This window comes from Oncorhynchus nerka, linkage group LG3 (genome assembly GCF_034236695.1).
Source record: "Oncorhynchus nerka isolate Pitt River linkage group LG3, Oner_Uvic_2.0, whole genome shotgun sequence".
NCBI classification, from domain to species: domain Eukaryota; kingdom Metazoa; phylum Chordata; class Actinopteri; order Salmoniformes; family Salmonidae; genus Oncorhynchus; species Oncorhynchus nerka.
This window is the reverse complement of record NC_088398.1, coordinates 43667041-43694136: the sequence shown is the minus strand read 5'-3', so window position 1 is coordinate 43694136 and position 27096 is coordinate 43667041. Positions and strand designations below refer to the sequence as shown.

Genomic DNA, 27096 nt, shown 5'->3' with positions numbered 1-27096 from the left:
CATCCATAAGACGGTCATCCGAGGTGCTGGACTATATATATATAACAGAAGTGGGATTGTTTTCCTGATTGCCTTCGGGGTTGGTGCCATTGACACATAGGCATGTTTGAGTGTGGAGCTGCTTTGTACTCTGTGAGATGTCAGACAATGCAACCTTCAGCATGACTTCCCCTGCAGCCTGCGGTCAGTTTTTTATTTACTGCTCTCCTGATAACGGCAATCGCCACAGTCTTTTCATCCACTGATTCTACATGAATGATTCCTCTAAATTTCCCTCACCGCTGTTGTCATAGCGACAGTCGAAATTCACACCGGGCAGTCTATGACCTTTCAGTCATCTGAGAAAATAGACACTTTGCCAATAACAGTTTGTCAGATAAAGAATGCCTCTATGAAATGAGTTTTTATTTGGGGGAGATTGGGCAAATGTTAATTTCCAGCCTACATTTGACAGGTTAAAGATGATGGCCATTTCATTACTGTCAATTTATACAGAAAGAGGAAATAGGCTGTTCTGAATTCAAAGCTCACTAAAACAATGAGAAGTGAACAACACAATCCTAAACCCTGGAAGAGGAAGTGAAGGAGCAGGTATGGAAGAATGGGTGGAAGCTGTCTCAGGCATTGTGCACAATGTCTGCCCTTCACACTGGAAGCCTACAGTACGTTATGAAAGGAGGAAATGTTAATGAGCAACTCTTTTTTACATACCCAGTCCACGAGTTCCACTATGATTCACGCACATCCCAGCTCCAAAACACAACCAATGCTGTGCTGTCCACAAATATGAGAGGAAGGAGTGTGTGCCTGGTTGGCTGAGATTTACAACACAACAAAGCTATTTTATTCCTGTCAAATTTCCTGAAAGTGTCGCTTTAGGAAACAAGTTGATGACATTGTTTAAGGCAGTATCAATTAAGTTGTTAATTAACTCTTCACTGGCCATATTTGCTTCCTTATTGTACCGCAAAGGCAATGTTCTACAAATACAGCTGAAGTCAGACGTTTACATACACCTTAGCCAAATACATTTAAACTCAGTTTATCACAATTCCATTTAATCCAAGTAAAAAAAATCCCTGTTTCAGGTCACTTAGGATCACCACTTTATTATAAGAATGTGAAATGTCAGAATAATAGTAGATAGAATTATTTATTTCAGCATTTATTTCACTCATCACATTCCCAGTGGGTCAGAAGCTTACATACACTCAATTAGTATTTGGAAGCATTGCCTTTAAACTGCTTAACTTGGGTAAAATGTTTTGGGTAGCCTTCCACAAGCTTCCCACAAGTTGGGTGAATTTTGGCCCATTCCTCCTGACAGAGCTGGTGTAATTGAGTCAGGTTTGTAGGCCTCTAAGCTCGCACACACCTTTTCAGTTCTGCCCACACATTTTCTACAGGATTGAGGTCAGGGCTTTGTGATGGCCACTCCAATACCTTGACTTTGCTGTCCTTAAGCCCTTTTGCCACAACTTTGGAAGTATGCTTGGGGTCATTATCCATTTGGAAGACCCATTTGTGACCAAGCTTTAACTTTAACTGATGTCTTGAGATGTTGCTTGAATATATCCACCTAATTGTCCTCCCTCATGATGCCATCTATTTTGTGAAGTGCACTGGTCCCTCCTGCAGCAAAGCACCCCCACAACATGATGCTGCCACCCCCCGTGCTTCACAGTTGGGATGGTGTTGTTCGGCTTGCAAGCCTCCCCCTTTTTCCTCCAAACATAACGATGGTCATTATGGCCAAACAGTTATATTTTTGTTTTATCAGACCAGGGGACATTTCTCCAAAAAGTACGATCTTTGTCCCCATGTGCAGTTGCAAACCGTTCCTGCCAAGGATGAACCAGACCTGTGGAGGTCTACAAATTTCTCTCTGAGGTCTTGGGTGATTTATTTTGATTTTCCCATGATGACAAGCAAAGCGGCACTGAGTTTGAAGGTAGGCTTTGAAATACATCCACAGGTACACCTCCAGTTGACTCAAATTATGTACATTTGCCAATCAGAAGCTTCCAAAGCCATGACATCGGTTTCTGGAATTTTCCAAGCTGTTTAAAGGCACAGTCAACTCAGTGTATGTAAACTTCTGAGCCATTGGAATTGTGATACAGTGAATTATAAGTGGAATAATCTGTCTGTGAACAATTGTTGGAAAAATGGCTTGTGTCATGCACAAAGAAGATGTCCTAACCGACTTGCCAAAACTATAGTTTGTTAACAAGAAATTTGTGGAGTGGTTGAAAAACGAGTTTTAATGACTCCAACATAACTGTATGTAAACTTCCGACTTGTATGTATGTAAACTTCCGACAACTGTACTATATTAGCATTTCGGTTAACAAAGTTAACGTGGTTAGACCATTGAAGTAGCCTACACAACCCTGTCACATGGAGAGGTCTGACATCCATGTCTTCTTAATGCCTGCATAGGCTAATTCAATATGTGTGCAAACCTTTTCTGCCTTGCAGATTGCTCACAGGTCACACCATGACCATGATAGGATGCATCCATCTTAAAGCAACTTGACTGGTGGTGTAATGGGAGGATTTAGGCTAGAACTGTTATAATACAAATTAGTTTAACTGTAGGAGTTCCTGTCTGGCGCTACTTATGTGCATGTCTATGTGCGGTAGTTTACCTGGGAAATAAACACGCTTGGACCAGTGTGTTCTTATAGACGGGTTTGATGTTTAGCAACAAAACCGATGTGTGCGCAACTATGGGGCAAAAAAGTTGGCTTAGATTGTTGATAACGTGTAAACTATATTTCGTCTTCAATATTAATTGAAAACATAAATAAAGTTAAACAATGAGCACCTGTCTCTGAAATATATCATTACATTTGTTGGTTAGCTAGGTAGCAAATTTTTGTCATATTAGCAGACAAGACATCAGTCAAAACACCAATACAAGACATGGTATCAAGAACAAGATCAAACAAGCTGAAACAAGCCACTTATGATTCACCACATGCAGTTTCTTGTCATTGTTGATAGCTACCTGGCCATAAAGAACCATAACATCACAAGGCCTTCTGCCCCTTCGAAGTGTGCTCATCGTTTTCATGACATTGTCAGCTAACCATTTATAAACTTTGGAAGATACTGGGAAAATAGCCTGATTCTCTGAGATCGTATGATTATTCACCTTGCCTTTAGGGCAGAAATGTCACAAGCAGATTCAAATACAATTTAGAGCAGTGACTTTTACAAGTAACCCAATTTTTCTTCTAGAATGAATGTCCACATTGCTCATGTTGAAATCAAAAAAAGATGACAAGTCTAATCTGCTCATTAGCGAGCTCGTATTTTACCCAGGAGAACTGTTATTAAAAAGAGTTCCAATTTTCAGATAATTTTGAGAGAAAGCTGACTCCATACTGCTAATGTGATTTTTGGGGCATAAACTTCCACCTTGAAATTGCCACTGCGTAGTCCGCAGTCAAGAGTGTGAGAAACGTGTTTTTATTCCCTATCCAAGCTTCCCAACATCACTGAAAAGTTGAGACATGTTTTTGAAGGCCGATCATTACTCAGAATTTACAGTTGTACCTGGGGCTGTGGAGTCAACCTGACATGTCTATCCATTAGACATTGGCAGACAAGACATTGCTCATCCCTCCCTTACCCAACATGCTACACCTCACCTCGTTCAGCAATTAAACAACATTACCTTACACATGGCCTCCATAGAAAACACATTTCACATCAGAGATTGCCATCTCTCTTCATGAGGAGCCAAAGTGTTTCAAAAAAGATCTGCCTCAAATATCAGCAGTGAGCTCATGAAGGCCTAGTTCACATATATCTAGATCTTGTAAACTGATCTGATTGTGAGAATGATATCTAGCTATGAGTTACTAGTTGCCAGCCTCAGCCTGCCCACATCTATTTAAAATCTTTATCAGGTTTATTGTATTGAACATCACTCGACTAGGAACACTCTCAAACTGAACAAAAATCCATTAATTTGTTACGAATCGCTGGTTAACTAATTTCTTGCTCATACTATATTCTACCGTCCGAAAATACCTCTCATCTTTTGTGACAACTGATGTGTCCTCTCCTTCAGTGTCGAACTAAGCATGTAACTGTGTTGACAGTCACTGATCTACATGTCATTTTGCATGCCGAACAACCCCAGGCAATATCAGTAGCCTAGTCAAACTGCGGACTATGCCCAGCTTTGCACGCTGATCAATGTGAGGTAGGCGGCCTATTCCTGATCTTGCACATCTGCCCTGCACCTTCAGCATTCAAATGCTAAAATGGCTTGCGCTATATTATGCTATATTAGTTGAATGACAACCTATGTAATTTCAGGGTAAGGATAGGCATTTACAGTTTTTTCTAACTGCTTACACACAAAATCTTTTCATGTCACACGATTTTTGAAACCTCTCACTCAAAGTGCAAAACTACACACCAAATATCCAAAACCATAAGCTATTTCTCAGCCTTTGACTCAGTTGTCAATTGCTTAAAACACTTTTTTCAAAACACTACACACAATTCTCTACCTAAAACACAAAAATCTAACAGGAAGTGACTTGCTTTCCTTTTCCAAACACAACCAATCAAAATGCTACACTTATTCACCAGGTCAAACACACACTCCTCACATGTGCAAACACTAATAGCTTAACTGATCACTAACCAATCACTGCTTTACTGTAGTATAGGCCTATAAATAGGTCAAATTACCTGTTTTGAACAATGAATGCCAACAATGGACAGAGAGCAAGAGGAGTAGGAGAGACAGGAAGAGGAAGAAGAGGACGAGGGCAAAGAAGAGAAGGAAGGAGAGCCATCTCTGATGAGATTAGGGCAACACTTGTTGATCATGTAATCAACCACGGTTTGACCATGAGAGAGGCTGGACTGAGAGTCCAGCCCAACTTGAGTCGATTTACAGTGGCGTCCATAATTCGAACCTTCAGAAATGAGAACAGGCATGCAACTATCTAATGACTATTTTAGCATTACAGTAATGTACTGTAAAATACGTATGACTGCATAGTATTGCATAAACATTTGTAACTCTAAGCCATCCATTTACTGCACTGCATTGAATGAGGTTAGTTATCATGCTGTACTACATTTTGTTGTACATTGTTTACAGTTCCTATGCTGAACACATACTGTGTTTGAATTCTGTACAGAGTGGAAAGGCAAAGACATCATTGAGGACGAGGACGCTTGTTTACAGATGTACAAGAGACTGCAATTATAAATATAGTTTTGGCCAACAATGTAATTGGGATTTGAGAGATAAGAGAGCATATCTTGAATAATGACACCATATTTAACAACATCAATGCTGTAAGCCTGTCGACCATACAACGCATCCTCCAACGGCACCGAGTGACGATGAAACAACTTTACAAGGTGCCATTTGAGAGAAACTCTGACAGAGTCAAGAATATGCGACATGACTTTGTAGAGGTATGTATGCAACACTACTTCCAGTACTTCAGACATACCATATTTCCTCATCTGTATATCCTTTTGTCTTTTACAGAGAGTATTGGAGCTGGATGCCCATGTAATTCGCCATGAATTTATTTATGTGGATGAGATTGGCTTCAACCTCACCAAAACCAGGCGCCGCGGAAGAAATGTAATAGGACAGAGGGCAATTACCAATGTCCCTGGACAGCGTGGGGGTAATATTTACATTTACATTTACATTTAAGTCATTTAGCAGACGCTCTTATCCAGAGCGACTTACAAATTGGTGCGTTCACCTTAAGACATCCAGTGGAACAGCCACTTTACAATAGTGCATCTAAATCTTTTAAGGGGGGGTGAGAAAGATTACTTTATCCTATCCTAGGTATTCCTGAAAGAGGTGGGGTTTCAGGTGTCTCCGGAAGGTGGTGATTGACTCCCCTGTCCTGGCGTCGTGAGGGAGTTTGTTCCACCATTGGGGGGCCAGAGCAGCGAATAGTTTTGACTGGGCTGCGCGGGAACTGTACTTCCTCAGTGGTAGGGAGGCGAGCAGGCCAGAGGTGGATGAACGCAGTGCCCTTGTTTGGGTGTAGGGCCTGATCAGAGCCTGGAGGTACTGAGGTGCCGTTCCCCTCACAGCTCCGTAGGCAAGCACCATGGTCTTGTAGCGGATGCGAGCTTCAACTGGAAGCCAGTGGAGAGACTGGAGGAGCGGGGTGACGTGAGAGAACTTGGGAAGGTTGAACACCAGACGGGCTGCGGCGTTCTGGATGAGTTGTAGGGGTTTAATGGCACAGGCAGGGAGCCCAGCCAACAGCGAGTTGCAGTAATCCAGACGGGAGATGACAAGTGCCTGGATTAGGACCTGCGCTGCTTCCTGTGTGAGGCAGGGTCGTACTCTGCGGATGTTGTAGAGCATGAACCTACAAGAACGGGCCACCGCCTTGATGTTAGTTGAGAACGACAGGGTGTTGTCCAGGATCACGCCAAGGTTCTTAGCGCTCTGGGAGGAGGTAATATAACTATGTGCTGCCATCACTCAAAACGGGGTCCTCCATCACAATGCCACACTGGGTCCGTACAATATGCTCACTTTTTTGGATGCAATTTACACAATGCTTATCCCTGATCCAGATCAGGAGCCTGCTAGGTTTGTGGTTTTATGGGACAATGTTAGTTTTCACCGGGCTGTTCTGGTCCAAAACTGGTTTGCCACCCATCCACAATTTGTAGTTTTGTACTTACCCCCATATTCACCTTTTCTAAAGCCCATAGAGGAATTCTTCTCAGCCTGGCGCTGGAAAGTGTATGATCACCAACCCTATGCCCGCATGCCGCTTCTCCAGGCAATGGAGGAAGCATGTGGGGACATAGAGGTTGCCTCTGACCAAGGTTGGATACGCCATGCTAGGAGATACTTCCCTCGATGTTTGGCAAGAGAAAACGTATCTTGTGATGTGGACGAAGTATTGTGGCCAGACCCTGGCCGGAGAAGAGATGAAGCGTAGCTTAGCACTGGTGACTGCCCCCCCACCAATTCCTGGACTGCCCCCCGGGACCCCACACACACAATTGTGTTCTTTACTGTATTCTAAATAATATACTTTTGGTTTACATATGTTTATGGTTTTGTTGTATGCTACTGTATACAACAGTAATGTTTGACCTAATAAATATTTTCTGTTTCTACATTGCATTGGTGTTTACAGTGTACTTGTTACCCCTCTCAGCAGATTACTTTCACTGTAGAACATTGTATTAAAATGTAGATATAAGCCTATGAAAGACCAAAGCGCTTTAGATTTAGAACAGTGTTTACATGGTATATCCAAAAATGTACTATTATGAAAGCAGTGTTTGCCATTTGATGCAAATGCTTCATTCTGACATGTGTTTATGGCATTTTGAATGCAGTGTTACATTTTGAAGGAGATGTGAGGCATTTTGCATTTTGTGTGTGCAGTTTTGGGAATTGTGTGTAGAGTTTTGAAAAAAGGAGACAGTTTTGAAAAACATGTGTAAGCAGTTGGAAAAAACTGTAATATGATTTCACAATCTAGATGGTCGAAATACATGTTATAGTCAAAATAAGTGTGTTTTAAATGACTTTTTTTCATCAATGGAGACTTGCTTGCTTGACTCGAAAGCGCTGGTGCGCTGTGCTCTGCTTGTGGGGGAGGGGTGAGAGAGGAGTAGTGTGCGCGTGTGTGTGTGTGTGTGGAACAGAGGGTGAGAGAGAAAGTTGAAAGAAAGTAGCCAAACTGACTCGACTAGTGTATATATATAACCTATGGCTGCAACAAGTTTGTCTATAAATCCATCTGCTAGTGCATGTCTTGACTACATCAAATCTTTGTAAAGAAGCTAGCTAGATTACTAACCACCACTGAGACCTGTATGCTCTCGTTGGCTGGTCCTCGCTACATACTCGTTGCCAAACCCACTGGCTCCAGGTCCTCTATAAGTCTTTGCTAGTGAAAGCTCCGCCTTATCTCAGCTCACTGGTCACCATAGCAACACCAACCCATAGCACACGCTCCAGCAGGTATATTTCACTGGTCATCCCCAAAGCCAACACCTACTTTGGCCGCCGTTCCTTCTAGTTCTCTGCTGCCAATGACTGGAACGAATTGCAAAAATCACTGAAGTTGGAGACTTATATCTCCCTCACTAACTTTAAGCGTCAGCTGTCAGAGCAGCTTACCAATCACTGCAGCTGTACACAGCCCATCTGTAAATAGCCCATCCAATCAACTACCTACCTCATCCCCACATTTGTTTTTGTTTATCTGCTCTTTTGCAAGCCAGTATTTCTACTTGCACATCCTCATCTGCACATATATCACTCCAGTGTAAATGGCTAAATTGTAATTACTTCACCACTATTTATCGCCTTACATCCTTACTTCATTTGCTCACACTGTATACAGTAACAGTTGAATGTTATGGTCTATCCTTGTAGGCTACGTAGCAATGTCACACAGATCATTTAATTTAATTTTAGACAAAGCATTTTCATTCTTCAAAAAGCCCCCCCAAAAAATCTAAAAAATGAATACGCTCCCAAGTAATCAAATACTAAACTTCTATTTGAATATTCGAATAACCGTGCCCATCCTCATTTCAGGTGTTGTGTTAATGCTGTATTCTGATTCTGCTTTTTTCCTGCAGAAAAGGAAAGATAAAATGCAAATAAACGCATTTTGTAAACGCAGATCTAAAATGCTTCTTATTGCAAATTCTGCACAGCTTTTTTATTTTATTTTTTATTTCACCTTTATTTAACCAGGTAGGCAAGTTGAGAACAAGTTCTCATTTACAATTGCGACCTGGCCAAGATAAAGCAAAGCAGTTGGACACATACAACGACACAGAGTTACACATGGAGTAAAACAAACATACAGTCAATAATACAGTATAAACAAGTCTATATACGATGTGAGCAAATGAGGTGAGATAAGGGAGGTAAAGGCAAAAAAAGGCCATGGTGGCAAAGTAAATACAATATAGCAAGTAAAACACTGGAATGGTAGATTTGCAGTGGAAGAATGTGCGAAGTAGAAATAAAAATAATGGGGTGCAAAGGAGCTAAATAAATAAATAAATAAAATAAATACAGTAGGGAAATAGGTAGTTGTTTGGGCTAAATTATAGGTGGGTTATGTACAGGTGCAGTAATCTGTGAGCTGCTCTGACAGTTGGTGATTAAAGCTAGTGAGGGAGATAAGTGTTTCCAGTTTCAGAGATTTTTGTAGTTTGTTCCAGTCATTGGCAGCAGAGAACTGGAAGGAGAGGCGGCCAAAGAAAGAATTGGTTTTGGGGGTGACCAGAGAGATATACCTGCTGGAGCGCGTGCTACAGGTGGGTGATGCTATGGTGACCAGCGAGCTGGGAAAAGGGGGACTTTACCTAGCAGGGTCTTGTAGATGACATGGAGCCAGTGGGTTTGGCGACGAGTATGAAGCGAGGACCAGCCAACGAGAGCGTACAGGTCGCAATGGTGGGTAGTATATGGGGCTTTGGTGACAAAACAGATTGCACTGTGATAGACTGCATCCAATTTGTTGAGTAGGGTATTGGAGGCTATTTTGTAAATGACATCGCCAAAGTCGAGGATTGGTATGATGGTCAGTTTTACAAGGGTATGTTTGGCAGCATGAGTGAAGGATGCTTTGTTACGAAATAGGAAGCCAATTCTAGATTTAACTTTGGATTGGAGATGTTTGATGTGGGTCTGGAAGGAGAGTTTACAGTCTAACCAGACACCTAGGTATTTGTAGTTGTCCACGTATTCTAAGTCAGAGCCGTCCAGAGTAGTGATGTTGGACAGGCGGGCAGGTGCAGGCAGCGATCGGTTGAAGAGCATGCATTTAGTTTTACTTGTATTTAAGAGCAATTGGAGACCACGGAAGGAGAGTTGTATGGCATTGAAGCTTGCCTGGAGGGTTGTTAACACAGTGTCCAAAGAAGGGCCAGAAGTATACAGAATGGTGTCGTCTGCGTAGAGGTGGATCAGAGACTCACCAGCAGCAAGAGCGACATCATTGATGTATACAGAGAAGAGAGTCGGTCCAAGAATTGAACCCTGTGGCACCCCCATAGAGTCTGCCAGAGGTCCAGACAGCAGACCCTCCGATTTGACACACTGAACTCTATCAAAGAAGTAGTTGGTGAACCAGGCGAGGCAATCATTTGAGAAACCAAGGCTGTCAAGTCTGCCGATGAGGATGTGGTGATTGACAGAGTCGAAAGCCTAGGCCCGATCAATGAATACGGCTGCACAGTAATGTTTCTTTAGTAAGGGTTCACTCCAAATCATGAATGTAAAAGGACTAATTTTGTGCCTCTGTTGCACTTCTTCAACTCAGATGAAATAGCTTTGCTCTTGTCATTGGATCACCAGATAGCTGATGTGTAGGCTACTTATCGCCAGTGTAGTATTTTCCAGTAGCAGATTAAAATGCAAGATTAACTTCAAACAAAACATTAGGAAATGTAGCTGTCTACATTCTTTCTATGTTAAACATTGGAAATATGGCCATGTATCGTTTTGACCTTTTCATTGTAAGCTAAAGGACTTACAGTGCCTTCAAAAAGTATTTTTACCCCTTCACTGTTTCCATATATAGTTGTGTTACAGCCTGAATTCAAAATACACACAATACCCCATAATTACAAAGTGAAAACATGATTTTAGAATGTATTTGATTTGATTTGAAATTAGATATTTCTGTATTTCATTTTTAAATACAGAAATATCTCATTTCAAATAAAATAAAATTGTATTGGTCACATACACATGTTAGCAGATGTTAATGTGAGTGTAGCGAAATGCTTGTGCTTCTAGTTCTGACAGTGCAAGTAATCTAACAAGTCCCCAACAACTACCTAATACACACAAATATAAAGGGGTGAATGAGAATATGTACATATAGTATATGGATGAGTGATGGCCGAGTTGCATAAGCCAGGCCCAATAGATGGTATAAAATACAGCATATACATGTGATATGAGTCATGTAAGATATGCAAACATTATTAAAGTGGCATTATTTAAAGTGGCATTGTTTAAAGTGGCTAGTGATTCATTTATTAAAGTGTCCAGTGAATGGGGATCAATGTAGGCAGCAGCCTCTCTGAGTTAGTGATTGTTGTTTAACATTCTGATGGCCTTGAGATAGAAGCTGTTTTTCAATCTCTCGGGTCCAGCTTTGATGCACCTGTACTGACCTCGCCTTCTGGATGATAGCGGTGTGAACAGGCAATAGCTCGGGTTGTTGTCCTTGATGATCTTTTTGGCCTTCCTGTGACATCGGGTGCTGTATGGTGTCATGGAGGGCAGGTAGTTTGCCCGAGGTGATGCGTTGTGCAGACCGTACCACCCTCTGGAGAGCCTTGCGGTTGAGGGCGGTGCAGTTGCCGTACCAGGCTGTGATACAGCCCGACAGGATGCTCTCGATTGTGCATCTGTAAAAGTTTGTCAGGGTTTTGGATGACAAGCCAAATTTCTTCATCCTCCTGAGGTTGAAGAGGCACTGTTGCGCCTTCTTCACCACACTGTCTGTGTGGGTGGACCATTTCCGTTTGTCTGTGATGTGTACGGCCAGGAACTTTGATGTGGACAGAGGGGTGCGCCCTCTGCTGTTTCCTGAAGTCCATGATCATCTCCGTTGAGTGAGAGATTGTTTTCCTGACACCACACTCCGATTGCCCTCACCTCCTCCCTGTATGAAGTCTAGTCGTTGTTGGTGATCAAGCCCACTATTGTTGTGTTGTCTGCTAACTTGATGAAATACATAAGTATTTACACCCCTGAGTCAACACTTTGTAGAAGTACCTTTGACAGCGATTACAGCTGTAAGTCTTTCTGTGTAAGTCTCTAAGAGCTTTCCACACTTGGATTGTGCAACATTTGCTCATTATTCTTATCAAATTCTTCAACCTCTGTCACTTTGGTTGTTGATCATTGCTAAACAACCATTTTCAAGTCTTGCCATAGATGTTCAAAGTGGATTCAAGTAGAGGTCGACCGATTCATCAGAATGGCAGATTAATTAGGGCCAATTTCAAGTTTTCATAACAATCGGAAATCGGTATTTTCGGGCGCCGGTTTGACGATTTCATTTATATTATTTTTTTAATTAAAATTTAAAATAGTATACCTTTATTTAACTAGGCAAGTCAGTTAAGAACACATTCTTATTTTCAATGACCTAGAAACGGTGGGTTAACTGCCTCGTTCAGGGGCAGAGCGACAGATTTTCACCTTGTCAGCTCGGGGGATCCAATCTTGCAAACTTACAGTTAACTAGTCCAACACAATAACGACCTGTCTCTCTTTCATTGCATTCCACAAGGAGCCTGACTGCCTGTTAAGCGAATGCAGTAAGCCAAGGTAAGTTGCTAGCTAGTATTAAACTTATCTTATAAAAAACAATCAATCATAATCACTAGTTAACTACACATGGTTGATGATATTACTAGATATTATTATTAGCGTGTCCTGCGTTGCATATAATCTGACTGAGCATACAAGCATACAAGTATCTAAGTATCTGACTGAGCGGTGGTAGGCAGAAGCAGGCGCGTAAACATTCATTCAAACAGCACTTTTGTGCGTTTTGCCAGCAGCTCTTCGTTGTGCGTCAAGCATTGCACTGTTTATGACTTCAAGCCTATCAACTCCCGAGATGAGGCTGGTGTAACCGAAGTGAAATTGCTAGCTAGTTAGCGCGCGCTAATAGCGTTTCAAACGTCACTCGCTCTGAGCCTTCTAGTAGTTGTTCCCCTTGCTCTGCATGGGTAACGCTGCTTCAATAACTTCAACCTAAAACTTCTTACCTGGGAATATTGAAGACTCATGTTAAAAGGAACCACCAGATTTCATATGTTCTCATGTTCTGAGCAAGGAACTGAAACGTTAGCTTTCTTACATAGAGTACATATTGCACTTTTCCTTTCTTCTCCAACACTTTGTTTTTGCATTATTTAAACCAAATTGAACATGTTTCATTTTTACTTGAGGCTAAATAGATTTTATTGACGTATTATATTAAGTTAAAATAAGTGTTCATTCAATATTGTTGTAATTGTCATTATTACAAATAAATAAAAAATTAAATTGGGCCATTAATTGGTATCGGCTTTTTTGGCCCTCCAATAATCGGTATCGGTATCGGCATGGAAAAATCATAATCGGTCAACCTCTAGATTCAAGTCCAAACTGTAACTCGGCCACTCAGGAGCATTAACTGTCTTCTTGGTAAGCAACTCCAGTGGAGATTTGACCTTGTGTTTTAGGTTATTGTCCTGCTGAAAGGTGTATCTCTCAGTGACTGGTGGAAAGCATACTGAACTACGTTTTACTCTAGGTTTTTGCCTGTGCTTAGCTCAATTCCATAAAAAGATTACAAGCATATCCATAACATGATGTAGCCACTACTATGCTTGAAAATATGGAGAGTAGTACTCAGTATTGTGTTGTATTGGACTTTCCCCAAACATAACATGTTCTATGCAGGGCATTTTTTTGCAGTATTACTTGTGCCTTGTTGCGAACCTGATGAATATTTTAATTCTGTACAGGCTTCCTTCTTTTCACTCTGTCAATTAGGTTACTATTGTGGAGTAACTACAATGTCATTGATCCATCCTCAGTTTTTTCCTATTACAGCCATGAAACTCTTTTTTTACCCATCTACCAATAGTGCCCTTCTTTGTGATTCATTGGAAAACCTTCCTGGTCTTTGTGGTTGAATCTGTGATTGAAATTCATTGCTCGACTGAGGGACCTTACATATAATTATGTGTGGTGTACAGAGATGAGGTAGTCATTCAAAAATCATGTTAAGCACCCCTTTCCCCTTTCCTTATTGCACACAGAATGAGTCCATGCAACTTGTTATGTGACTTGTTAAGCAACTTTTTAATTCTGCACTTATTTAGGCTTGCCATTACAAAGGGGTTGAAGACTTTTTGACTCAAGATAGTTCAGCTTTTCATTTTTTATTCATTTGTAAAAATTATTGGGTATTATGTGTAAGTCAGTGACAAAAAAATGCAATTCAATCTATTTTAAATTCAGCCTGTAACACAACAAAATGTGGAAAAGTCAAGGGGTCTGAATACTTTCTGTGGCTGCTAGCAATAGCATTGCACTTCTGTTGTCATCTGAAGAAAACAATGACGAATGTGTTGCACTAATGTATTTTCTGTGAAGGAAAACTATACTTGCACGCCCCATATCACTCTATTTGAAGCAAACAAACAATATTTCCTGTCAATGTAAAAAGCAGGTGAAATTGTTTAAAGCACAGATTTTTTTTGTGGTCTGCATTTTGAAAATGCACATTTCTGAAAGCTAATCCGAACCCTGGTTTTGCTATGTTATTGTCATGTATGCGCTGTTGAAAACTGTGTTTTGACGGAATAAAAGTAAGCTACCGGAGACACAACTCTCGTCTGTCTGTACCTGCTGAACAGGTCCATAAACATCTGTGACTCTAGCTGTCTGCATCTGGGTATTATCCTGATTTCTGAAAAAAAGTCGCAAGGCAATGTTTACAACTCACTTTTCAAGTTATTACATATAACCGATCAGAATTCGGAAGAATTCTTTATATATGGAGGACGCGCCAAAGTTTTGGAAACACATTACGCCATCTAGCTAACTAGATATCAAAGAATATTAGCTATATGCAGTTATCTTAGCCCACAAGCTAGGCAGCAATCTACGTTAGCTATTTAGCCAACTAGCTATTAACCTAGCCAATCACCACGGTCATGGTCGGCAAGCTAGAGCCTAACTACTGGAGACCGGCTAGAACACAACTAAAGCATAATCGAACATTAAAAGTGAAGAGAGAGCAGAGACTTACAGATTAATGGCTGGGGCCCATCCGAAGGTACAACTTTTAAAAGCGTGCAGGCTGAATTAGCTACCAACGCCAGGGGGAGTTGGGCGCTTCACCGGCCAATGGAGTCAGTGTAATCTAAAATAGACAGATTCCAGATGTTAGTCAGCTAGCACGCTATCACGAAGCCAAGGTGGAAAAAGTTACAAAACTCCCATAGCCTACTTCACAGACAACATGCCGAAAAGTTGACAAAACAAATAGGAAAACAAATGAGATACTACAAAATAAGAGTAAGCAGGTGTGATTTTCTCTTTAGTTTTGAGCCCACAGCAAGAAGGCACCATATGAGCTGACACAAAAATCAACACTGGATTCAATACTTTTTCAATTGAAACTATTATACAAAATCCTTGCCACCAACAGAATGCTATATAAACTCAACAAAAAAAGAAACGTCCTCTCACTGTCAACTGCATTTATTTTCAGCAAACGTAACATGTGTAAATATTTGTATGAACATAACAAGATTCAACAACTGAGACATAAACTGAACAAGTTCCACAGCCATGTGACTAACATAAATGAAATAATGTGTCCCTGAACAAAGGGGGGGGGGTCAAAATCTAAAGTAACTGTTAGTATCTGGTGTGACCACCAGCTGCATTAAGTACTGCAGTGCATCTCCTCCTAATGGACTGCACCAGATTTGCAAGTTCTTGCTGTGAGATGTTACCCCACTCTTCCAGCAAGCCACCTGCAAGTTCCCGGACATTTCTGGGGGGAATGGCCCTAGCCCTCACCCTCCTATCCAACAGGTCCCAGACATGCTCAATGGGATTGAGATCCGGGCTCTTTGCTGGCCATGGCAGAACACTGACATTCCTGTCTTGCAGGAAATCACGCACAGAACGAGCAGTGTGGCTGTTGCCATTGTCATGCTGGAGGGGCATGTCAGGATGAGCCCGTAGGAAGGGTATCACATGAGGGAGAAGGATGTCTTCCCTGTAACGCACAGCGTTGAGATTGCAGGCAATGACAACAAGCTCATTCCGATGATGCTGTGACACACCGCCCCAGACCATGATGGACCCTCCACCTCCAAATCGATCCCGCTCCAAATCGATCCCGCTCTGAGTACAGGCCTCGGTGTAACGCTCATTACTTCAACGAAGAATCTGACCATGATCCCGGGTGAGACAAAACCGCAACGATCTGTGAAGTTATTTGGATTTTTACTAATTATCTTTGAAAGACAGGGTCCTGAAAAGGGGAGTTCATATGGGGCATACAACAATCTCAGCTCTGCAAATTTTGATGCGAAGAGACAGAATCAATAGATCATTTATTCTGGTATTGCCCCTAAGTAGCTTGTTTCTGGTGACAGGAATGGCTAAAAATGTAACATCTACTTCCAACTGACACCCTCAAACACGTTGATCCCCTGAACGCAGCTCACGCTACAGATTACAATCAGCTGAATTCTAATCACCTGTTCACACACCTGTATGTCATTATCACACACTATTTAGTTCAGTTCTTTGCACCCCATCACTGTGAGGTATTGTTTGTTTTGTGACACATGTCTTTCAGAGCGTTTTTTCCCATGATTTACGCCAACCGTGTATGATAGTTTTTGCCTGCCTCACTAACTACGCCTTTTGCCTATTTTCTGCCTGTACTTGAGCTTATTGGATTTCCTGTTGCCTGATCTCCTGGACTACGTTACTAGCCTATTCCCTGTACTGTTGCCCTTTTGGACCCCCAGTGTATGACCTTCTGCCTGCCCCTGGACTCAGCTACCTGCCTCCTCCTGTGGTCCTTTGCCACAAACACCTGCTGCGCCCTGTGCTTGAAACCAGCTCTCTGTCTCCCCTCGTGTTCATTACAAAAAAAATGAACATTTTTTTTAAATTAACCCTCAAATTGGCAGTGTTGGGCAATTTGGAAAGCCATAGTCAATCAATAAACAACATAATAATACTTTTGGGCCACACTCGAAGCATCGTTACCCATCGCTCCACAAAAGCCGCGGCGCTTGCTGTGCAAGGGGAATAACTACTCCAGATCTAAAAGCGAGTGACGTTTGAAACAGTATTAGCGCACACCCAGCTAACTAGCTAGCCATTTCACATTGGTTACACCAGGCATTAGGCTTGCATTAGGCTTGAAGTCATAAACAGCGCTGTGCTTGTGAAGAGCTGCTGGCAAAACGCACAAAAGTGCTGTTTGAATGAAAGATTACGGGCTTGCTGCTGCTCAGTCAGACTGCTCTATCAAATCAGACTTACTTATAACATAATAACACACAGAAATACGAGCCTTTCGTCATTAATATGATCGAATCCGGAAACTATTATTTCGAAAACAAAACGTTTATTATTTCAGTGAAATACGGAACCGTTCGGTATTTTATCTAACGGGTGGCATCCCTAAGTCTAAATATTCTTGTTACATTGCACAACCTTCAATGTATCTCATAATTACGTAAAATTCTGGCAAATTAGTTCGCAATGAGCCAGGCAGCCCAAACTGTTGCATATACCCTGACTCTGCGTGCAATGAACGCAAGATAAATGACACAATTTCACCTGGTTAATATTGCCTGCTAAACTGGATTAGTAGTTATAACTAGTGATTATGATTGATTGTTTATTATAAGATAAGTTTAATGCTAGCTAGCAATTTACCTTGGCTTCTACTGCATTACGCGTAACAGGCAGGTTACTCGTGGAGTGCAATGGTTAGAGCGTTGGACTAGTTAACTGTGCATTTGCAAGATTTGGAACTCCTGAGCTGACAAGGCGAAAATCTGTCGTTCTGCCCCTGAACAAGGCAGTTAAACCACAGTTCCTAGGCAGTCATTGAAAATAAGAATGTCTTCTTAACTGACTTGCCTAGTTAAATAAAAGGTATAAAAAATATAAAAAATTAAATAACAATAACAATAATAATCGGAAATCGGAAATCAGCACCCAAGAATACCGATTTCCGATTGTTATGAAAACTTGAAATCGGCCCTAATTAATCGGCCATTACGATTAATCGGTCGACCTCTAATCTAAACCACTCTGAAATACATTTTCCATAACCAAAGATGATGTATTTTCAGCTGTTTGAAGCTGGTGTAAAAAAACAAGACACAAAAACAAAACTGGGAAGAATGGGAAGCATAGAAATGGCACACATAGAATATATCCACCGCTTCTTAAACTTTCTTTGAAATAGAATGACAGATCTATAACTCACATTTCTAACTGAATTTGGTCAGGTCATCCAAAAAGTGACATATGGCAGCTTTAACGTCAATTATCTTAAACATGGAAACTCCGATTTTTGCATTTTTGCATATGTTGGTATCTTAGACACAGTATGCTCTTGAATACAGGGTGAGTGTCATTTCAATAATAGAAATATAATTCATAGAATGTACCTATCCCTTCAGACCACTGGAATTTAGCTAGTACACCATTTAATTTTAATTGTAATTTTAACTTCCAATTACTAACAAAAAGATGACCGCTGGTCCACCCCATTGAATGTCAACTTAAATGGGAATGTATATTCTATTTTATATATTTATATGATTTCAATAAGTTTCTTATGGAAGATTGACAGTGTAATTTAAAACAACTGCTATTCCCATTCAAGTCAACATTTTCTGATGTGTGGACCTCTAACCATCTTTGTGGTACCATTTGAAAGTTGAAATTGCAATTTTATTTCCAGTTTAGTACATTTAGGCCTATCATCCAAAACATTATACCCATCCTGCATTCAAGAGCATGCTATGTCTCAACCGATGGCGGGCACAACAAACACTTCAGATGATGTAAAATAAGCTCTAAGCTACACATGGTGCATTGTCCATTTGACACATAATTGGCGCATTATAGGCTTCCGAGCCAGAATAACCTTCTTGACTGCTGTTTAATAATTAATAGTCAGACACATCCAACCTTTTTTTAAAGGAGATTGATTTATTTATTTACTAGCAAGCAATGAAAATGTCATTGTATGAAAGAAAGTCCACCCATCAAGTGCCATAGCCTGCCTATAGGCTAGCGATTCTACACCCCTGCGCATCTAGGGGTTTAGCTGCTGGTGCATGAAACTACAGCTGGAAAGAGGCTGAGATAGAGACAGTTTAATAGAAAGACTAAGTTATCAAAACAATTGCTTATAGCCATTAGTAAATACTCCCGCTATTAGGTAAAGTTTATCTACATGACAATAAAGTTAAATAACAAAATGTTTTTTCCAAAAATGTATGTAGGCCTATTTAAACAGTTTAGACAGTTATTTTAATTTTATGACGGTCTTCATCCATGATCGTCAGTTACATGGTTATTCAATTACCGTCACAGCCCTACCACAATCTCCTGAATTTTTGGGGATTCATGTCCAGAAAGTCACTTTCTGACCACTTCTACCATGGGCAAATATGTATGAAAAGTTTTGTTCAATCAAAAGGGGGTGCAGTCAAAAAGTGATTGAATTTAAATGGAACGACACTCTACAGACTTTCTCTTAACACACAGCATCTTCACCAGTTTCAAATCCCTACATGATTTTCTATTGTAGGGATTTCTAGGTCAGTAATACATTTCATGGAATTGGCATCTTAACACAGAAGGGTAGATTGGAAAAAAAGCAATAGTCAGGACTCTGACATCATAGGGACTCTGAGCCGTTCCCTTTGTTTAAAGCAGATGTGCACGTCTAATAAATCACTCCTGGGTTTTGGCTGATGAACATTCCACAGGTGTTCAGCCTGAACTTAGCCTAGAAAGTTTGCGGATAAGACTTCATGGCCACTCATCACCACAGCAGCAGAGGTTTATTATTAGACTACCTCACACTGAACTTTTAGTAATATATAGGCCTAAATACCTCTAAGAAAAAGACCACAACTCAGCACTCTAATACAGGGGTTGGAACTGGTTCAGGGAACATAACCGAAAACTGCTGGAAAATAACAAACATTTTCAAAAAACAGAAACAGAACCGGGAACGCAAGTGATCCACCCTATTCCGGAATTGGACGAAATATCGGAATTGGCCGAAATTAGCTAAAAATGCCAACATCGGTATCGGGGCGATGTCTAGTTTAACACCGGTGTGAAAAAATGATGTCAAAGCAGATGTGCATACCTATATAACGTAGGTACATGACGTAATGACTTCACATAACATTTTGCGCTACACCTGCAACATAGCATTCCTAACCTAGCCCAGCCCACAATGTATGCTGTGTGGATCGAGCAGTCAACAAGTCGAGCAGTCATCTGACAGAGTGAGACAATTCAAGGGGAAATCCATTAACGCCAAGATAATTTAATTCATTGCCCCTGACAATCAACCGTTCTTTGTCGTGGATGATGTTGGCTTCGCGACTGGACGAGCACCGGTACACACTAACATTACCAAGTGCGCTATTGTTCAGATGTTGCCCTACCGGAGTTACACACTGCTATTAGCTTCACGGAATACAATGGAACGCCGTTTGGGTCTTTGTGTGTCAAAAAAGATACACGTAAAATAACACTATTTGACAATAACACCATTTAACATGTTAAATAAGATTTTAATTTGACACTTTAAATAACACAGTTCTAGTATAAAATGTGGTGTGTTCTGAATTTGCATGTTCAAGCCAAGCACCACCACTACTATCAGTAGCACTGTCAAAGCTGTACAAAAAAGTCTGCAAACAAGCAAACACCAGCCACGAACGATGTGTTTACAATACCGCAATGGTAATAAAGCATTATTTGTTTGACCGCAACTTATGGGGTAGCTAGCTAGCATTTGCTTGATACCTAGCTAGCACCAATACAACCAGCCTGAAAACAATAACCAGTAAAAACTGCAGTAATTTTCACTATTCTTAGCAATGATTTAGGAATCCTTGTGAGTAAGTATTGTTTTCACCTATTGAAATTGAATTTCAGTTCATAAAAATAAATAGCTAGCCAGCTACTTAACCCTGTTGCCCAAAGCTAACATTATAAGCAGTCAGCTAGCTTCATCTGGCTAGTGAGGCTCGACCTGACCGGGTTATGGTTGTGAAGCTAGCCACAATAAGGATTAGGTACAACAATGGAATTTGCTGTTTGCCTTCAAAATAAAAGTACCTCTTTGAAAGTGATGCAGAAGGTTACAACTGGTTGAATCATGCCATATTTAGACTAGAACATTTTAAACAAGGTTGGTATGTGAAGCAATGAAATGGGGTATCAGTCTACTCGGTGACACCCACAGACCACAATTGTGAAGAGTTTATGCAAATATTAAAGTTGTAGCTCTTATCACAATAAATGTGGCATAATTCACAGTTGTTTCAGAGTCCCATAATAAGAGTTACGATGCTAATGCTCTCTGGGTGTCACTGAGTAGACTCATACCCCATGTCATTGATCCACAATCCATAGGTAAGGCTGTACAGTGAAATAAGTATGTTCTCGATGCAATTCTAAAGTATAATACATCCAGTGAGATTTCAACAGATTTTTGTCAAATTAACAAATTATTGTCTTTTGTTGATTTCATATAACAACATTCCAAACTCGTTGATCTATTCAATTATGGCATAATTATACAATTTCTATGCATTTGCATCACTGTCAATGATATACTTTTATTTTGAAGGCTAACCGCAAAGTCCAATATTGTGGCTTAATCCGTATTGTGGCTAGATTCACAAAGATGGGTAACACCACCATTAATCAAATAAGAACTGTTTTAAAAATTAGGGTTATTTTAGATGATGACACCTAGCTATATAGTTAGCTAGCTAACAATAGCTACTGAAACAGATTATGTTGTTTTTCTATGTTTTATGGGAAGAACATTGTTTGCATCCATGAGCTAGCTAGGTTTTGTTAACCTCTTGCTTCTACTTGGGACGCTTGCGTCCCAACTAGAGCTCTGGAAATGCAAATGCGCTACGCTAAATGCTAATAGTATTAGTTAAAACTCAAAAGTTCATTAAAATACACATGCAGGGTATCAAATTAAAGCTACACTCGTTGTGAATCCAGGCAACAAGTCCGATTTTTAAAATGCTTTTCGGCGACAGCATGAGAAGCTATTATCTGATAGCATGCACCAATACACTACAACAGAAAAGCACAGCAGGGGACGTAAACAAAATAATTAGCATTTCGGCGTTACACAAACCGCACAATAAAATAGAAAACAGTCATTACCTTTCACCATCTTCTTTGTTGGCACTCCTAGATGTCCCATAAACACTATTGGGTCTTTATTTCGATTAAATCGGGCCATATAAAGCCAAGATATCGTTATATGTAGACTGTGTGATAAACGAAAAAACAGCGATTTCACAACGTAACGTCATTTTTTAAAATTCAAAAAGTAGACGATAAACTTTCACAAAACACTTCGAAATACGTTTGTAATGCTACTTTAGGTATTAGTAAACGTTAATAAGCGATAAAAATCATCCGTAGGCGATGTAAATATCATTAGCTGTCGTCTTGGAAAAAATTTCAGGAGAGAGCTCTTCCGGAATGATCTGGGCGGAGACCGGAGGTAAGCGGTGCCCCTCTTTCGGTTCAACCAAGAATCAAAGATGATTAAATTCACAAGACTCTCGACAACATGGGGATGCTGTGGGAGTTGAATGCTCGGTCTTATCTAATTCGGCTCACTGTTAACAATTGCTGGAAGTGGCGCAAGGATATTTATTTCCATTTTCTGTGATCAGGTTTTCCTGCGCTTTCCGATGTAACGCACGTTATGTAATAGCCACAGTCGTGATTTAACCAGTTTTAAAAACGTCCGAGGGTTTCCTATCCACACATTCTAACCATATGAACGTACTATATTCCTGGCAACAGTAGCAGGGCGCTGAAATGTTGCGCGATTTTTAACAAAATGTTCAAAAAAGTAGAGGGTCGACTGAAGAGGTTAATAACCAGCACTGTAGGTGTGCAAGACAACTTTACCAGTATCATAGCATACGTATCGATGAATCGTTGTGACTAGGGTTGCACATTTTGGGGAATATTCAGGGGTGGAAACTTTCCGTGGGAATTAACTAGAATATATGGAAATTAACAGGAATATATGGGAATTAATATTAATACCATTTAAATGTATATGTTTTTTGCATTGATATACTTACCATATCATTTGGAGACAGAAACAGAAACATTTTACCTTATCATTAGTAGACATAATTGCAAATGATTAAATCCTTCCAATAGAAATAAAATGTACAAATGTAGTTACGAATCGAACTTCAATTAAATGAGTTGACTCTTCACATGGGATGATTTCACTGAACAACAAAAGAAAGGGAATATTGAATGATCCCCAATGATCAATCGCATCTCCCAAAAATGTTTTCAACATACATCTGTAAAATGATAGTCTAGAAACTAAAGCTTTGGTTGTCTTCCTCTCAGGTTTCCATGTCTTCTCCCTGGACCTCCTCAATGTCCACCTCTTTAACATCACTCTGAGGCCTCATCTTCACTGTCAAGTTCCAACCTTCTTGAGGATGGCTCGTTGTCAGGCTCAAAAAGCCTCAAATTTCCCTGGATGGCCACCAATTTGTCACTCCTTTATTCGGTCAGCCTGTTGCGTGCAGATCCACAAAGTCCCTGCCACCAGGTGGCTGATGAGATATGTTGGCACGACTGCCATATTGGATATTCATCCCAAAGCTCTTGCTTGGAAATGTACTTCGCCAGACTGCCAAGAACCTTGCCCTCATCCAGGCCAAGGTGGCGAGAAACGGTAGTGATGAAACCATAGGCCTTGTTGATCTCTGTACCAGACAGGATGCTCTTGCCAGCATACTTGGGGTCCAACATTTACGCTGTGGCGTAAGTTTCCTCTGCTTGGAGCAACAGTGAAGTGGGCAGGGCAGTACGGATTTATTCTCTTACATCTGCAAGCAGAGTCTGAACATCAGACAGGATGGTATTGTTTCCCTCAATCCGTGCAATGGCTTCTGCTATAGGTTTCAGGCTGCTAACAACTCTCTCCCACAATACATCATCTAGGAGGAACCTCTTGATGGGGCTGTCCATATCGGCAGACTGTAATATTGCCATTTCTTGGAGAGACTCCTTCCCCTCCAGTCAAACATGATGACAACACCACCCCAATGGGTGTTGCTGGGCAGCTTCAAAATGGTGCTCTTATTCTTCTCACTTTGCTTGGTAAGGTAGATTTCTGCTATAACTTGATGACCATTCACATACCTAATCATTTCCTTGGCTCTGTTGTAGAGTGTATCCATTGTTTTCAGGCCATGATGACCTTGAGGAGCAGATTCAATGCATGAGCAGCACAGCCAATGGGTGTGATGTGAGGGTAGGACTCCTTCACTTTAGACCATGCAGCCTTCATGTTTGCAGCATTGTCTGTCACCAGTGCAAATACCTCATGTGGTCCAAGGTCATTGATGACTGCCTTCAGCTCATCTGCAATGTAGAGACCGGTGTGTAGGTCCCTTGTGTCTGTGCTCCTGTAGAATACTGGTTGATGGGTGGAGATGATGTAGTTAATTATGCCTTGCCCACGAACATTCGACCACCCATCAGAGATGATTGCAATACAGTCTGCTTTCTCTATGATTTGCTTGACCTTCACTTGAACTCTGTTGAACTCTGCATCCAGCAAATTAGTAGATAAAGCATGTCTGGTTGGAGGGGTGTATGCTGGGTGAAGAACATTCAGAAATCTCTTCCAATACACATTGCCTGTGAGCATCAGATGTGAACTAGTTGCATACACAGCTCGAGCAAGACATTCATCAGCATTTCTCTTACTATGTTCCTCTATTGAGTCAAAAAAACTTCTGATTCCTGGAGGACCATGAGCTGTTGCTATCGATAAGGTTCATAATTTAAACCTCACCTCAAATAGAAGTAGAGGGACTTTTGTCAGAGGTTGCTTGTTGTGAGCGCTGAGGGAACTTTATGCACCTGGCCAAATGATTCTGCATCTTTGTTGCATTCTTCACATATCATTTGGCACAGTATTTGCAAATGTACACAGCTTTTCCTTCTACATTAGCTGCAGTGAAATGTCTCCACATATCAGATAGTACCCGTGACATTTTCCTGTAAAGATTAGTAAAAAATGAGTAAAAATAAATAAATACAATTCCATGTACAGATACATAGTTAAGCAGTTAGATTAAACAACTCCTTTTGTAAGATAAATGTTTAAAATGAAACATGTATGGAAACAGGTGAATTAACACTCCTCAGTTAGCAGGCTCAAGCAAGCTAAAACCCACATGGTAACAAAAACTAACAAGCAGAAATCGTTAACAAGTTAGAAATAATTTAAACACACTTTGCTGTAGGCTACTATTTACTCGTTAACAAAAAAATAATGTATGTCACATAAAATATATTCACCCCACCCAGTATTGTAATCAAAACTTACAAAGAAAGCATGTAGTCTTGGCTCAGACAGTGTAGTAGTGCGGGCTTAATAGCATCTCATTAGTGTGCAAGATCTTAAGAATCAGCTGTACATGTGATGGAAGAGAGCACTGCACATGTGATGGAAGAATGCGCTGTATTGAATTGGTGATAGTTTAACCAAAATAGTTTAACAAAACCACAGTAGTTTAACCAAACCATAGTTTAACCAAAATATGCCACAAGACCTAGAATTGCCTTATGTGTATCCCACAAAAAAGGTTCACTCTTATAAGCTAACTTTTTTGAGAAAACCTTTTAAGAAAAGTTCCCCAAATTCCCAGGCTTAACTTCCTATAAAAAAAATGCAGACCCTTTGCAACCCTAGTTGTGACACTTGAAATACGAGTGATAGTGTAATCAATGTGTAATAACTACGTAAAAAATGTATGAACGCGTTAAATTATTGTATGACGTGCAGTCATATTCAGGTCCTGATTGTTCAAAAAGCTTATTTGACACTTTTTTGACATGCAAAGACCCAAACGACCTTCCATATAAATCCTGGTTGAGAATCAAACGACTGAACAAATGAACAACGAAACAGCACAGCAAGTAAGTGAAAGAAATAGATTTTCATTATGTTTTACTCGTAATGGGGACATACATAAATGCCAATCAAAATCCCTCTTTTGCCAGTGGTGTGTGTGTGTGTGTGTGTGTGTGTGTGTGTGTGTGTGTGTGTGTGTGTGTGTGTGTGTGTGTGTGTGTGTGAGTGTGTATGTGTGTAACCTTCATTTAACTAGGCAAATTCTTTACAATGACGGCCTACCCTGGCAAAACCCGGACGACGCTGGGTCAATTTTGTGCCGCACTATGGGACTCCCAATCATGGCCTGTTGTGATACAGCCTGGAATCAAACCAGGGACTGTAGTGACGCCTCTTGCACTGAGATGCAGTGCCTTAGATCGCTCCGCCACATATGGCTTAGATCCATGCGTGTCAATGACTATTTGCATATACAGTGCATTCGGATAGTATTCAGAACCCTTCCCTTTTTCCACATTTTATTACGTTACAGCCTTATTCTAATATGTATAAAAATAAAAAAAATCCTCATGATCTGCACACAATACATTGATCAACACACATAATGAAGAAGTGAAAACAAGTTTAGAATATGACAAATTTATTTAAAAAAAACAGAAATACCTTATTTACATAAGTATTCAGACCCTTTGCTATGAGACTCAGAATTGAGCTCGGGTGAACTCTGTTTCCATTGATCATCCATTATCTGTTTCTACAACTTGATTGGAGTCCACCTGTGGTAAATTCAAGTGATTGGACATGATTTGGAAAGGCACACACCTGTCAATATGATTAAATAAATTTGTATTTGCCACATGCGCCAAATACAACAGGTGTAGACCTTACACTGAAGTGCTTACTTACAAGCCCTTAACCTTTGCACTCCGGTACCGCTTGCCATGCGGTAGCAGAGAGAACAGTCTATGACTAGGGTGGCTGGAGTCTTTGGCAATTTTTAGGGCCTTCCTTTGACACCACCTGGTATAGAGGTCCTGGATAGCAGGAAGCTTGGTCCCAGTGATGCACTGGGCCCTACGCACATCCCATCTGTTGTGCCTTGTGGTCGGAAGCCAAGCAGTTGCCAAACTGCGGATATGAGGACCCATGCCAAATCTTTTCAATCTCCTGAGAATAGGCGTTGTCGTGCCCTCTTCACGACTGTCTTGGTGTGTTTGTACCATGATAGTTTGTTGGTGATGTGGACACCATGGAACTTGAAGCTCTTAACCTGCTCCACGACAGCCCCATCGATGAGAATGGGGGCGTGCTTGGTCCT

The 27096-nt window shown here is 40.7% G+C and overlaps 1 protein-coding gene across 1 annotated transcript in view; it reads right to left on the bottom strand.

Annotated features, from left to right (window-relative positions):
• LOC115108441 (protein TANC1-like) overlaps positions 1-27096 on the bottom strand; it is a 296178-nt gene that overhangs the window by 254091 nt on the left and 14991 nt on the right. The window contains exon 2 of the mRNA XM_029632769.2: positions 14841-14954. The gene's annotated coding sequence lies outside the window, so the exon portion shown is untranslated. The remainder of the gene's footprint in view (positions 1-14840; positions 14955-27096) is intronic.